The 16,538-nt window shown below is 41.1% G+C and overlaps 1 protein-coding gene across 4 annotated transcripts in view; it reads left to right on the top strand.

Annotated features, from left to right (window-relative positions):
- dtnba (dystrobrevin, beta a) overlaps positions 1-16,538 on the top strand; it is a 427,082-nt gene that overhangs the window by 349,810 nt on the left and 60,734 nt on the right. The gene's annotated exons all lie outside the window — the stretch shown is intronic.

The raw sequence follows: 16,538 nt of genomic DNA, 5'->3' as shown, positions 1-16,538 counted from the left end.
TGCCAGATCTGCTGAGTATTTCCAGCACTTCCTGTGTTTATTGCTGCATTGCCCAAACTTCATTTGGGGTAGTATATGTAGCTCTGGTCACCTTGTGAAAAAGGAGTACAGAAGAAAGTATTGAACATACCTTGTGTTCTGAGAAATTTTAGATAGACGCAGATGTTAATGAAGAGTAGCTGTTCTGTTTTGTGAGGGCGGGGGACTTCAGATTTTTTTAAAAATCATCTAGGCATTAACATTAAGGAAGGAAACCAGCTGACCTTGCCCAGCTTGGCCTGAGTGTAACTCCAGACCCACAGCAATGTGGTTAGCTCAGAAGTGGCCTTGCAAGCCTCTCAGTTGTGTTCAGATGGACAATAAATGCTGACCTTGCTAGTGACTCCCATAGCCTGTGAATGATTTATTTAAAAGAAATTATGCATTAGACTAGTCTCAGAATAGACTGGGTTTGTACTCTTTGGAGTTTAGAAGGCTAAGGGGGGATCTTATAGAGACATATAAGATAATGAAGGGGATAGATAGGGTAGAGGTAGCGAGATTCTTCCTGCTTAGAAAAGATAGCAGGACAAGAGGGCACAGCCTCAAAATAAGTCGGGCGGGGGGGGGGTCAGTTTAGATCGGAGTTGAGGAGGAACTTCTTCATTCAAAGGGTGGTGAGTCTCTGGAATTCTCTGCCTGTTGAAGTGGTGGAGGCTACCTCGCTGAATATATTTAAGTCACAGGTAGATAGGTTTCTAATAGACAAGGGAATTAAGTGTTATGGGGAGAGAGCGGGAAAGTGGAACTGATCCACTTCATGATCTTATTGAATGGCGGGGCAGGCTCGAAGGGCTTGATGGCCTACTCCTGCTCCTATTTCTTCTGCTCTTATGTTCATTGTGGATCTCCCTTTATAGATGTCCCACTTCCTCACAGTCTTGTGATTCTTGATACTTAGGCTGAAAGCAAATTGAAATTCTATCTGCCATCTAATGAGTTTGAATAAAACACTGATTTCTTAAACTAGCAGAAATAATACTGTGGAGTGTCTCATATGGAAAAAATATGCATCATATGATAACTATGGGTTTTGTCAAAATAATTTAGGTTCTATATTTAATTGAACTTTTAGTGTGTATCAGAAGTCTAAGCTAGACTAAATTCATTCTGAATGTCTATGAAATGGAGAGAAAAACAAACTAAGATGTACAGGTGAATGTTGTCAAATTTCCCAACATTGAGCAGTTCTGTTGTATAAAATTGCAGGAAATACTGTTTAATTCTTTACTTCAGTCCAACGTGCTTATTCTTACAAGATCATTTGGAATTCATGTAGACAGAGCAGCTTACTTGTAGCTGTTGAAGCAGGCATATGATTTTCATGATTGCGAATGCTCTCTTCGCGACCTTGCCTCCAAATGTTGCAGTTAGAAAGAGGGTAGCTGGTAGCTGTATGAGCTCTGAGGGGTGGACAATCAATGATGGCCTTGCCCACATCCCATGATAGAATTTTAAAAAACCAATTGGTCCTGAACCAATCTCGAAAATCCTACATTACTTGCCTCCGCACAAGTCTCTTGATGTGCTAATTGAACTGACAGATGGTCAATATCCCTGTCCTGTCACTCCCTCATCTCTTTCCTCTATCCCACCCCTCTACGTACATTCATTGAAGTGATGTTCAATCAACAACTGATAAAACCCATGGCACACATTGTTTATAGGTTTGAGAGGTGGTCACCCTACCTAAGCTTAATTCAACTGTAGCAGCAAGACGTAAGTGCTCTGACGACAACTCCCTCCATTGTGAAGGAACATTAGTCTCATGTGAGAACAAAGAAAGGAAATATAAATGGAACAAATATTTCACTATTAAATGGAAGCCAAGAAAAGGCACAATTTATATTTCAGTTCACACCAGAGACTTCTCAGTTGATTGCTTTCCATCTAGTATCAGTTTGCGTTTTACCCCAACTTGTCAATTTTTCTCCAAATTCAGCAAACAGGTAGTGTAGTACTGTGCTGATTGTTTTAAGTGTTTCAGTGTCTTAAATAATATAACCTAACACAAAGTAAGAACTTAATCTTTCATGATCTGATATCTTAAAAATTTCAATCAACAGCTATTACTTTGGATTAATTATTCTTTTTTCACATATACTGTTTCCTAGAGGAATATTTGTTTGTGCCTGTCAGTATATGGGGAGATGGTGGTAGAAATTCGGATCTCGAAAATTGCTGTGGTTTTGTCATACTCCCAGCCATCAGTTAGGCTCAAGTTTGCATCAGGCCCCAAATACCCCAGCTCGTGGCCTGATGCCAGGGATTATGCAAGGTGTGGTGGAGACAGGTCTTATGGCAGCTTGTTTCAGGGTTATCTGTGCTGGAGGTTGTATGTTGGAGGACAGGGACTCCCTAGACTGGAGTTCCCACAACCCAAGCCCTCAGTTGACCCAGCGTTTGGTGTGGCAACATGCCTGGTGAGACCAGGTGGACACACCAACCAATTTGGATCACAATGCTAAAGCCTCAACCTGGATCCATTTTTTTTTAAGTGCCTTAGAATATTTTCTGTTCAGCCCCCCGATTTGTTTAAGTTTATTTATTAGTGTCACAAGTAGGCTTACATTAACACTACAGTGAAGTTACTGTGAAAATCCCCTAGACGCCATACTCCCACACTTGTTTGGGTACACTGAGGGAGAATTTAGCAAGGCCAGTGTACCTAACCAGCACGCCTTTCAGACTGTGGAAGGAAATCGGAGCACCCAGAGGAAGCCCGTGCAGACTCCGCACTGATAGTGACCCAAGCTGGGAATCGAACCCAGGATCATGGCACTGTGAGGCAGCAGTGCCACCACTATGAATTGGTCAGTTGTTACAAACTGACAATTCTCCGCATCCTATTATCCCTGGAAAGTCACTTTCACAGCAATGTGTCTTGTGGGCAGACATGCCGTTAGTAGAATAGATACCCACCATTGGCACACACACAAGTGAAAAAGTCTCCCTTAACCCCATAAACTTTAGTGAGGTTGGTGGTGGACGTAACAGCCGGTGCATCTTGACAATTGACTCTCCTGTTAATGTTCCAGTGTTCCCTATGGATTTTTGGGAAATTGTGTGGCCCTATGATCCATTTTAGAACCAATTAAAATGTCCAGCCCTTTGTAGCATTTTTCAGTGTTCCCATAGCATGACTCCTGACTGGGTAATAAGCTATCAGTTGTAAAAATGAATGTGGGTATCATTTTTTTCGTATTGTTTTGTTGTTGTTTTGCTATTGTTTAACAACAGTGGTTAGAATTGTATTTGTGTTAAACTTGTGCACGTGTTAGCTTTTGGTGGGGGGGAAATAAAATGGGCTTTTGATTGGAATTTTTTCTATTATTTTAATTTTACTGTTTGTTAATTGTATTCTATAATGGACTGAACTTTGTGCACCAAATGGCAGTTGATGCATATTGAGATATGTATTAAAGTTACAAACAAATAAAATGAAAAAAGTTCCAATAAATCACCTGCTTTAAACACTCCTTTCTTATGAAGCCAATTAAATGATGGAAGAATAAAGAAATGTTAGCAAATGAGTGTTAACGAATCGGTGCCCACACTTGTTTGCTGAAGAGACCTGTTGATGATGACCAAGTGTGACATCTCCCCTTCACCTGTAGGTCAGTGGAGTGTCAGCCTCTAGATGGAGCTATTGCTCCAACAAGAGGATAAAGCATCATCTTTAGGAATTCAGCATTGATTGCTGTACAGTGCAGAAAACAGCAAAGACTTCACCATAGCTGTTATGTTTTTGTCACCTGTACAGAGATTATTCATTATACCTACAATATGCCCAATATCCAAGTCAAAGGTATTTATATAATTTTTAACAATATTTTGTTATTTTACTATCATATTTGACTACAAAATAGGCTGTCATATTGGCCAACACAGTAACTGTACTTGAAGATTAATTAATTTATTATGAAGGCTTTGGAATATCTTGATAAGAATATCCTGTGAAATGTGCAAAATAAATGATTAATAGCCTATCTCAATACTCTGGTTTATTCAGAAGGTTACTTAAAATATGGAGGGTGACATAATGGTTAGCACTGCTGCCTCATAGCACCAGGGACCCAGGTTCAAATCTAGCCTTGGGTGACTGTCTGTATGGAGTTTGCACATTCTCCCCATGTTTGCTTGGTTTGCTCCAGGTGATTCATTTCCTCCCACAGTCCAAAGATGGAACAGGCCATGCTAAATTGCCCCTTAGTGTCCAAAGATGTGTAGATTAGTTGGATTAGCCATTGTAAATGTGCAGGATTATGGGGATAGGGTGGAGGAGAGGGCTGAAATACAATTGTCTGCCAGAGAGTTGGTGCAGACTCAGTGAGTCGAATGGCCTCCTTCTGCACTGTAGGGATTCTATGATTGACAGTGTATATTGCGATAACTTTCCACACTGCTGTGTTTAATAACAGTTATGGGTCACAGCGATATTTAATTAGTGCTCAAATGTGAAACTCTTTTTAAAAATGCTGCTTAAAATTAAGTGCATAATTGAACTTTTTTCAACCATCTTTTGAAAGCCAACTTGGTAATGCTTAGGTCCTTGAAAATAATTTTATCAGGGTCAGTACTTTGCTGTGTGAATTTTCCTTTAAATTAGCTGCAACTTGGAATAAGTTGACCGTAAGTGCGTATTGTTACCTATATGCCAGAGGGAAGAAAATATGTGGACTTGATCTGCTTTTCTTCATTAAAAAAATGCAGCATAATGTAGCATTGAGATGTGATTGTTTCAACAGATGGAAACAATGTCATGATTGAAATGTGGTGTGAAAAAATAATCTGTCTTGCACCCTGACAAGATGCAGCCTCAGTCTGCCACCCTCTGAATGATATTGACTGTAGTTTGGTTCCATTGGCCTTGGATTGGTTACTCCCTGGTGCTTTGCCTGAGGGGTCGTCATTCAAGGGTTGCGCTTTGACAGTCAGTTGCAGCAGGCTGATGTGTCACTGAGAACATCATGGCCATGTCCCTTCCACTAGAAATGCTGTCCACATGTACATTTTGAGCAGGAATGAGAATTTTTGCCAGCCTAGCTCTTGCCCGTGCCATCATTAGTGTGCATCACCTTAAAATGTGTGGAGTTGGCCCCAAAGCAAACTGGGAATCCATGTGCATGTCAATCTGAATTGAAGTGATGAATCAAAAACACAAAATGCTGGAAAATCTCAGCAGATCTGACAGCATCTGTGGAAAGAGAATAGGGATAAAGTTTTGAGATTGGGTGGCACTTGTCAGACTGTGATGAATTATTGACTGTATCAAAGTGATCAGTGTTCTGGAGATTCGATGTATGTGTTGCTAGTGCAATGGGATCACTGTGGAACAGAAACGATAGGTTGATTAACCATCCCAGTGGGAAACATGATAACTTAATCATAGGTGAGGCTCCACAACAGTCTGGCAACAGCAAAACCTAATTGATTGGAGGCCGCAAGGTTCTGATGTGAGATTCTTGGATGCTGCTGGCACAACTTCAATTTGGCTCATTAATGAGCCAGTTGACACCAGTTATCCCCAAGTCCACTGCAATCTTTTTAGAACCCTTTAAAGAGGAACGTGTTGTGGATGAAGTGAAGCCTGCACACACATTGTGGAAGTGATACTGGGATTTAATGGCGGTCATGTGCTTCCTTTCACCCTCGGAAGGCGGCCCAGCAGACCCTGTCAGATTTGCCAGTGGCCTCCCAGTGGAGAGAGACCCTCATAGTCAGACACTCTGTGCCTAATCAAGGGTCACAGCATCAGGCAGGGATGGCGTCACTGAAAGCCCCACCTCTGCCCTCCCCTCTGACCCCCTTCCACCTGGGTTCCCTCTTCTCCTGCAGCTCTGCACCTTGTAGTTCTTATCACCTCCACACTCACCTTGGGCCCAGAGTCCACTGATGATTCTGGGTCTCTGGTGGGTGCAATGCCACCAGCAGCTGCTGATCCTACTGGAGTCTGAGGAACTTCCAGTCTCTGATTTGATTTGATTTTGATTTATTATTGTCACATGTATTAATGTACAGTGAAAAGTATTGTTTCTTGCATGCTATACAGACTAAATATGCCGTTCATGGAGAAGGAAATGAGAGAGTGCAGAATGTATTGTTATAGTCAAAGCTAGGGTGTAGAAAAAGATCAACTTAACACAAGGTAAATCCATTCAAATGTCTGACAGCAGCAGAGAAGAAACTGCTCTTGAGTCAATTGGTATGTGACCTCAGACTTTTGTATCATTTTTCTGACGGAAGATGGTGGAAGAGAGAACGTCCAGGGTGCATGGGGTACTTAATTATGCTGGCTGCTTTGCCGAGACAGCGGGAAGCATAGACAGAGTCAGTGGATGGGAGACTCATTTGCGTGACGGATTGAGCGTCACTCACAACCTTTTGCGGTTCCTTACTTGGGCAGAGAAGGAGCCATACTAAGTTGCAATACAACCAGAAAGAATGCTTTGTATGGTGCATCTGTAAAAGTTGGTGAGAGTCGTAGCTGACATGCAAAATTTCCTTAGTCTTCTGGGAAGGTAAAGGCATTGGTGGGCTTTCTTAACTGTAGTGTCGACATGGGGGATCAGGACAGGTTGTGAGTGATCTGGACACCTAAAAACTTGAAGTTCTCAACCCTTTCTACTTCGTCCCTATTGATGTAGACAGGGGCATGTTCTCCTTTAAGCTTTCTGAAGTCGATGACAATATCCTTCATTTTGTTGACATCGAGGGAAAGATTATTGTTCCTGCACCAGTTCATCAGATTCTCTATCTCGATTCTGTACTCTGTCTCGTCACTGTTTGAGATGCAACCCAAACTTGAAAATTGAATTGGAGGGGAATTTGCTTTTGGCGGGTAGGATTTCTATCACTTTGGGCCTTAATCGCAGGAAAAGCTTGATGGTGGCCACTTAAGATCCTGAAGGGCACCAGATTCTGGCAGACCTCCCCCCTGGAACTGATGGGGGCTCCCCGCCAGGTTGCCAGCCAGTCGGTAAAACCCACTTCTGTCTGACAAAATTCCAGCCAATGCTACTTGAATAGTTTATGAAACCACTCTGTGTTTTATTTTCTTTCAGCTTCAAGTCTTGGCATGACAAGATAATAAGCAAATACGATGAAATGAACAAATGTGCTGTTGATGACTACTACAGAGGATACAAGAAGCATTCCAGTAATAGAAGTAAATCAGGAGGTGGAAGTGAGAGGGAAACTTGGTGAAATTACAATCGCTAGGAAAATGATACTGAACAAACTGATGTGGCCTGGCAAGTCTCCAGGTCCAGATGGACTTCGTCCTCTGGTCTATGAGATGGCTAATGAAGTAGTGGATGTGTTGTTTGTTGATTTTCCAAAATTCCTTAGATTATGGAAATGTTCCGCTCTCCAAGAAGGGAGGGAGGCAGAAAATAGGACATTATGCTTGATGCCTGTCAAAGTGTTAGAATTGACAGAATACATTTAAGTCAAGCATTGAAGAATTTGTAGCTGGGCATTTGGAAAAACGCAAGATAATTGGGAAGAGTCAGTGTGATTTTGTGAAAGGGAAATCATGTTTAACCAATTTGCTTTGAAAGAGGAACATGTGCTATGAATAAAGTGGAGCCTATGGATATACTGTGCATGGATTCCTGGAGGTATTTGTTAAAGTGCCACATCAAAGATGTTTTGCAGAAAATAAAGGTTGGTGGTGTAGGGGTAACATATTATTGTGGATAGAAGATTGGTTGGCTGGCAGAAACAGACACTATGCATAAATGGGTCTTCATCTGACTGCAGGATGTGACAAGTGGAGTTCCACAGGGTTTGCGCTGGGGCCTCAACTTTTCAAAATTTATATCAATGGCTTAACACAGTGGAGCGAAGGCATGGTAGGTAAACATGCAGATGATGCCAAAGGTAGGGAGACACATATGTAGTGAAAAAGGCAAAGAGCTTGCAGATGGATATAAATAGGTAGACCGAGTTGCAAAAATCTGGCCGATAGAGTATAAGGTGTGAAAATGTGAAGTTGTTTACTTTGGCGTGCAGAATGAAAAAGAATATTATTAAACTGAGAACAACTGCAGAATTCTGAGATGCAGAAGAGATTGAGGGGTTCTGGTGCATGAGTCGCAAAATGTTAGTATGAGGATACAACATCTTAGCAGGAAGGCTAATGGAATACCATCCTTTATTAAGTGAGGAATTGAACATAAAAATAAGGATGTTATGCTTCAGTTATACCGGGCATTTTTAAGACCGCAACTTGAATACTGTGTGTAGTTTTGGTCTCCTTATTCACGGAAAGATGTAAATGTGTTGGGAGGTGATTCAGAGGCAGTTTACTTGATTGATACCTGGTATGAGTGGGTTGTCTCATGAGAGTAGATTGGACAGGTTGAGCTTGTTTCCACTGGCGTTCAGAAGAATGAGGAGTGACTTGATTGAAGCGTATAAGATCCTGAATGGTCTTGACGAGATGGATATGAGAAGGATCATCCCTCTTGTGGGTGAGTCCAGAACCAGGGGACACTGTTTTAAAATTAGAGAGAGGAAGGTTGTGCTACTTGAGAACTCTTTTCTCCAGATGATGGCAGATAGCAGAGATACATTGTTCCTTGTTAGGCAAGGGAATCAAAGGTTATTGGGGATAAATGGGGATGTGGAATTCGAAACACAAGTAAATCAACTGTGATCTTACTGAGTGGCGGAGCAGGCTCGAGGGGCTGAATGCCCTACATCTCCTATTTCACATGTTTGTATGACCTATTCCCATATCTTCTAACAGATCAAATACTGATTCTCTAATCACATATTCAGCAGTTGTTTGAGCCTCAGTTGTCTTGGAGATGGTATTTTTATACATTCATGTTTGAAGGAAATGATCAAAGATGCCAAATATCAACACAGTAGTTCCTGAGGCCCAGATAGTTCCATAGAATTATGGAGTAACATTAGTTTCTCGCTAGCAGCATTCACTTTGAAGCAGTTGCCGACTGCAGAAGGAGAGGAATAGACTGCATTAAGTGTATGATTTTGGTCAACAGGCATTTCAGAGTGGATTCAGTCAATGAGCAACTAATGCCTGTACATTGAGCTATTCCTTAACCCTTCAGGGTATAATTTTCATGGAGTTGCACAATGGTGGCATTTAGTAATTATGTCCAGTTTCTTCAATCAGTAAAGATCCACAGTACCAAATATATTCTCACATTGTCTCTCAACATGTCATCATGGAAGAACAACTACCATGACCCTGAAATGCTATTCTTGCACTATCGAAGAAAGGATATGCATCTAGGTCACATTTTCACATCCTCAGCCTGTTCCAAAGTGCTTTGCATCCAATATTATATTTTGAAATGCAGTCAGTGTGGACAAACACACTGAAAGCATTGCATGGCCAGTTAATCTGTTATAAATGTGGATGAGGTCCCTGAAAGAAGTGTTTTTCCTTGACCTTCCAATCACTGAACCAAGCTAGCATTATCATTATTTTTGCAATAGAGGAAGCAAGGTCTGTGTCTGTGAAAATAAAGACGACTGCTTTAACTTTTAAAACGGTTGCAAGATTGGGAGGGTTTAGACTAAATTGGCAGGAAAAGGAAATGCAATTAGAAATAGTCATATAGGAACATGATATAATGTGTGTGTTATGATGGGTGGCACAATGGTTAGCACTGCTGCCTCACAGCGCCAGGGATCTGGGTTCGATTCCTGGCATGGGTCACTGCCTGTGTGAAGTTTGCATATTCTTCTCATGTCTGTGTGGGTTTCCTCCGAGTGCTCCAGTTTCCTCCCACAGTTCAGTGATATGCAGGTTAGGTTGATTGGCCATGTTAAATTGCCACTTAGTGTCAGGATCACTAGTTGGTTAAATATGTGGGGTTATGGGGATACAGGCTGGGTGGGGTAGTGGTCAGTGCAGACTTGATGGACTGACTGGCCACCTTCTGCACAGTGATGATTCTAATGGTAATGACAGAAACATAACTCACAAATGGTGAGGGCTGTATGCATAATATTCAGATACAGGAAGAATTCAGAAAAGATCAGGAATGAGTAAAGAGAGATAAGGTGGCCGAACTGACTAGAGAAGACAAAAAAAAAACCAAAGAACAAATTACAACACTGGAACAGGCTCTTCAGCCCTCCAAACCTGCACCGAACATGCTGCTTGACTGAACTAAAACCCCCTATCCTTCCAGGGACCTTGCCCCTCTTTTCCCACCCTATTTATGTATTTGTCAAGATGCCCCTTAAAAGTCATCATTGCATCCGCTTCCACTATCCCCCCGGCAGCAAGTTCCAGGCATCCACCACCCTCTGTGTAAAAAAAAAACTTGTCTCGTACACCTCCTTTAAACCTGCCCCTCGCACCTAAAAGGGGCACCTTATAGACATAATGGTGTTGGAAAAAGGAGATGTTGTTGAGGGGCAAGAACAACCTCTGGTTAGAGTTGAGAAACAAAAAGAATGATTTGCTACTGGGAGTATTCTATTGGATGCTGAATGGTGTATGTGGGAGGGAGAAAACAGAGAGAATCAAATCTGCCAGCAGATCAAGGAGATGTGCAAGACCTATAGAGTAATGAGGTGGGCCACGTGAACCAAATGTGAGGGGGTTAACATTTGGGTAAAAATGACCATTGTATCGTAATGCTTAGATGAATAATTGAGAAGAGCAAGAAACAATTTGAAATAGAGTTTCTAAATTGGAAGAAGGCTATCATTGGGATGAAAGGGAAATGAGCCAGGGCAAAATAGAACCAAAGACTGAAAGGAAAATTGATAACAGAACAATGGATGATCTTTAAAGAGGAGGTGCTTCAGGTAAAGGTTAGGTGCATTCAAAAAGGGTGGAAGATACAAAAACCAAGGCTAGGACTCCTTGAATGGCAAGGGAGAAAGGAAATATGATGAAACTAAAGAAGATGTTGTAAAATACTTATCAGGTGATTTCTTCAAGCGAAAACGAGGCCAAAGACAATAGGCCTGATTTTCAATTGCCGGCAGTGTCAGGAATGAGTGTGGGTGCAATTTGAAAATCATGTTCCTGGAGGATGTGCCGAGAACCTGAAATGTCTGGAATGCACTCCAATTTTCAAAGGGAGTGCTGGTGAGTAGGATGGTGAACCAATTAAAGTCCCATTAAGTTCTTCGAAGAGCTTGTTAATGGGATGGGAAGGGTGAGAATGCAATTTTCAGAAATGAATTCAGTGAACATGCACAGTTTGGCACACAGATGCACTGCTGTCAGGCTCAGTTTGGGGAGAAGTGAAAGCACTAGTTAAACAATGAAAAGATGCAGAACATGGGGGATTGTGCACATACCTCTCATTTGGCCAAATGGCCATTTCTGTAAGCGTTTCTGCTGCTACGTGTTGAAGGAACTGCCTGTTCACTTTTTAGACTGGATAGCAAACAATGGTATTCTCCGAGGACCAATACAAAGCCCACTGCTTTTTGATATGTCAAATGCTTAGAAATTGAAATAGAGTTTTTTTTAATTTGCTGGTGACACTAAACATGGACGTGTGTCAGGGAGTGAGGATAATACCAATTATCCTCGGAATAGATTGGACAGATAAATGGCAGATGGAATTTAAAATGAGAAGTGTGAGGTGATACATTTTGGGAGAAGGGATAGGAGTCATCAACATAACTTAATGGCGCAGTTGTGAAAAGCATACAAGGAAAGAAGGACCTTGGCGTTCATTTACACAGATCCTTAAAGGTGGTAGGACGTAATGACAGAACAATTAGCAAATCATATGAAATCTTGGCTTCACAAATAAAGATATTGAATACAGCTTGTATAAAGCTCCAGCATGGCCGCAGATAGAGAATTGTGTTCCGTTCCGGTAAGGAAGGATGTGAGGGTCTTTAAAGAGGGTGCTGAGAAGATTTATTGGAATCATTCCAGCACCAAGTTAGGTTGGAGAAGCTGATGTTCATAGGAGGTATGATGTGATATACAAGACTGAGACAGAATTAGATAAAATATTCAAAGAAAAGCTGTTCACAACAGCTGACCATGCAAAAACCAGAAGACATAGATTTAAGGTTTCAACCAAGAGATGCAGGGGGATAGGAGGAAGAACTCCTACGCAACCAGCAGTAATAACCTGGAACTCACTCCAGGTGGTGCAAAAAGGAACAATTAATGATTTCACGAGGAAACTGAGTGGGCACTTGGGGAAGCTAAACTGGCATATCTCTGGTGACAGAGTGGGGAATGGAACAGACTTAATTACTCTGTTGAGAGTTGACAAAGACCCAGTGGGCTAAATTGTGCTCTTTGTGCCGTAAGGACGCTGACTATTAGACATTTTCAGAGTTCTGGTCATGATCACAGCTGACTGAATGGGGAAAAAGCACACGGACACTGTTGACCACAGCCCAGCCTTTCCCCATTTCTATCTTTTTTTAGCTATATTTGATGTAAAACATAATAAGGTTATGTAAGTCAATATTTGTTTTATGAAAAGCAGGCTAAATTAGAGGCTACATAAAGAAATTACGATATAATAAATCAAATGATTTTTGCTATGATAACCACTTTTTAGACTTTCAATTACTGAAATGTTAATGAGAGGACAAACATGAACCCACCCCCCCACCCCCAACTCTGTGGCATTTTTGGGATGGTGGAGATGGCCTGCCATTGGCTAGTGGTGGGATGTTCCTGTCCCGCTGCTATCAATGTGTTTCCTGTTGTTCAACTCTGGCAAAAATGGTTGAATAATTCTTTCAAATTTTTGCAACCTTTTAATTGGTTAAATGTTGTAATACTTTTCACAGATATTAACCTCAAACAGTATTTTTCTGTACAAATGACTTGCTGATGAATAGAGAAACAAAAAATCCTCCAAAAACCATTCCTATGCCAATTCTCAAATACATTCAATGTTGAAATAATGTAAATCTTGCTATCCAAGCTGCAGTTTATTTTCTGTTTAGTGATTAACTATGTTAAACGATGGAATTTATGATGTCGTTAAAACATCAATGACGTTTGAAATTTTTTTCTTGATGCATTCCTCCCTGAACCCTCACTGTATGCCACATTGTTTTAATTTACTACTAATTAAACTTGTTAGAACTATCCATTCATTGAAGGAATGGAAGACCAGAAAGCAGTGCCACCCTGCCGAGATAACTAAAGTGTTGTCTACAGGTCAAAACCCAGCTTTAACTACCACCTACTAATTTACTCATTTACCTTACAGGCCATCAGAAATCCCTTTGATGTTCAGATTTCTATTTTTTTATTTGGAAATATAAAGTTGTTTCTGTAAGAAGAAGCTGTGTGATTATGTTTTAAATGACCAGTTCCTTCCAATTAACTGAACATAAAGAACAGTGCCTTATTGACAATTCCTACCCACTCCTGGCTAACCTCCCATCTTCCACTCTGCAGCACATTGAAAACCCTATCTTGGATCAGGGGCTGTTCCCCTATCACCCCATTGCTCCGTGATCAATTTGGACCCTGGTCTGGCAATGCCTCAAGTTTAAAATTATCATCCTTGTTTTCAAATCCTTTCATGGTTTCATTCTTTCCTATCTCTAACTTCTTCCAGTCGACAACCCTCCGTCACCTCTGCGTTCTTCCAATTCTGGTCTCTTGGACGTTCTTAATTTTAATCGCTCCAGGAGGAGGAGCCCATGCCTTCAGCTGTCTGGGCACTCAATGCTGGATTCCCTTCCTAAACTGCCTCACTTGTCAACCTCTTTCCGCTCCTTTAAGATGCTTTTTAAAACCCATCTCTTTCACCATGCTTTAGATCAATTAACCTAATATTTCTTCATGTCCATGCCAACTTTTGTTTGATAATTCTTCTGTAAAGTGCCTTAAGACATTTTACTATGTTAGAAGCTGCTTATAAGTTGTGGTTGTTGTGTTTCTCTAACATCCTTTTGACATATTTACCATTCTTACACTCTTGTACTGGAATTATTTTGTACGTTTTTCTCCCTCTCCTCCCTACAACCCCCAGCCCACCACCAGCCATCTCCATGAGACATAGATGGCCCAACCATTTTTAATTCTTTGAAATGTTTCCAGATTCCTATATTTCTCACCACCTTCCAAACCTCTATGTTTAGCACTGGACTCATCAAAGGACACAATGGTAGTAACCATTTGACATTCACCCACCTATGTTCAAAATACTGCCATTGAATAATTCCAATCATACCATTTCTGCCCAAAAATATAATTAATAATCATAGAATGTTGATAATTAACTCTTGATCTTAGCATTTCTAAAAGCCAATCCTGATTGGATGTATATCCTTCTAAGTTTGAATGCAATGAGGGTGAATTTCGAGGCTTCTTCTCCTTGTCCAGTGCTATCTTGACAGAGAAAGCATGGAATCTGAGCAAAATAAAATTACAGTGGATATGGGAGAATCCACATAGAAGTTCAACCCTGGCCTCCCAACCACCATGTCTTTAAAAGTTTTGAAAGAAGTAACAATGACATCTTCAAATTTCACGTATTGTTTTTATGTGGCATGTGGCACATTAGTTAGCACTGCTGTCTGACAGCGCCGGGGACCTGGGTTTGATTCCCAGCTTGGGTTACACTCTGTAGAACAAAGAAAATTACAGCACAGGAACAGGCGCTTCAGCCTTCCAAGCCTGTACCAACCATGTTGCCTGACTTAACTAAAAACTCCTTCGCTTCCGGAGACCATATCCCTCTATTCCCATCTCAATCATTTACTTGTCAAAACGCCCCTTAAAAATCACTACTGTATCCGCTTCCACTACCTCCCCCTGCAACAAGTTCCAGGCACCCACCACTCTGTGTGTAAAAGATCTGCCATGTACATCTCTTTTTAAACTTGCCCCTTGTACCTTAAACCTATGCCCCCTGGTAATTGACTCTTCCACCCTGGGAAAAAGCTTCTGACTATCCACTCTGTCCATGCCTCTGATAATCTTGTAGACTTCTGTCAGGTCTCCCCTCAACCTCCGTCGTTCCGGTGAGAACAAACCAAGTTTCTCCAACCTCTCCTCATAGCTAGTGCCCTCCATACCAGGCAACATTCTGGTAAATCTTTTCTGTATCCTCTCCAAAGCCTCCACGTCCTTCTGGTAGTGCGGCGATCAGAATTGAACACTATATTCCAAGTGTGGCCTAACTAAGGTTATGTGAAGTGGCAGCATGACTTGCCAATTTTTAAACTCAGTACCCCGGCCGATGAAGGCAAGCGTGCTATATACCTTCTGGACTACCTTCTCTACCTGCGTTGCCACTTAGAGTGACCTGTGTATCTGTACACTGGTGGAGTTTGCACATTTTCCCCATGTCCACGTGGGTTTCCTCTGGTGCTCCGGTTTTTCTCCCACAGTCCAAAGATGTGCATGTTAGCTGGATTGGCCATGCTAAATTGCCTCTTAGAGTCAGGAGGACTAGCTAGGGTAAATGATTGGCGTAATAGGGATATGGCCTGAGTGAGACTGTGGTCGGTGCAGACTCGGTGAGTTCTTCTGCATCGCAGGATTCTATGATTCTATGTATCTTGTATTGACTGATTTGCAAAGTTAACTTGTGATAGGTGGCTGCACGTTCACTGCTATCAGCTGGGGAAAATGAAGAATGACAATTTGAGATATTTAACCCTCTCTTTAAGCTCCTACTCCAAAAACAAAAGGCAAACAAATCCTACCTTAGCATTCATGTTATGGATGTATCCTCCAATAACAGCTGACAAAACTGATTATTTGGACAATGGTTGCTAGAAAGTTCACACAACAGCAGGTCACGATGCAACAGACAATAAGCTCGAGTGGCTTCAAGTTTGTGTTCAGAACGCAATTGTAGCAGATTTGTACCCGTAAAAAGAGCTGGTTTTGATTTAAGATGTGAAGGCTTCAAGATGTTGGAGTTACAAGTTGGCTTTTTGTTTTAAACTTGCCTTGACAGTTAAATTGAGCACTGCAGCCTGTAAACAATTAATTTAATAATTAAAGTGTGAAAATCTGGTTTGGTATTCTGGTTGGGCCAATCAATCCAAGACCTCTTGGGTGGAACACAACCTAGTTTTTGTGAATCATCATTGCTTGCTTAAGCAGGAAGTTCTCTGATGATAACCTAAACTTCAAAAAACAGCACATCTTGAAATAATGCAGAAACCTCCATGTTATTTTAAAGGGAGTTTATTGATGTTTGAGATGGTAAGCCTGCACAATTCATGCATGATGTTAGATTTAGAATTTACAGTACAAACTATAAAAGTATAAAATAAGGAAGGAATCAGGGCAAAATGTTCCATCAAAAATACATATATGCTGCAGTTTATTTTTCAACTCATTAGATTTAAAAAAAAATACTCTGGCTATTTTTATATCTTTCAAGGTGGTGAAGTAAGGAGGTTTCATTGACAACTCATGTAAATGTGCCTGTCTCCATTTACAAAGTGCCTCCTTGAATAACATTTCTAGGTCTGTTTCCCACTCCTTAAAAGCTCATAATTCTTCACTTCTAAATGGGAACCAAATAGTATCAGAAATCCTT

The sequence above is a fragment of the Carcharhinus amblyrhynchos genome, chromosome 7 (assembly GCF_965287045.1).
Source record: "Carcharhinus amblyrhynchos chromosome 7, sCarAmb.v2.hapA, whole genome shotgun sequence".
NCBI classification, from domain to species: domain Eukaryota; kingdom Metazoa; phylum Chordata; class Chondrichthyes; order Carcharhiniformes; family Carcharhinidae; genus Carcharhinus; species Carcharhinus amblyrhynchos.
The sequence above is the reverse complement of the archived record's forward strand: the minus strand, read 5'-3'. Positions and strand labels throughout refer to the sequence as shown.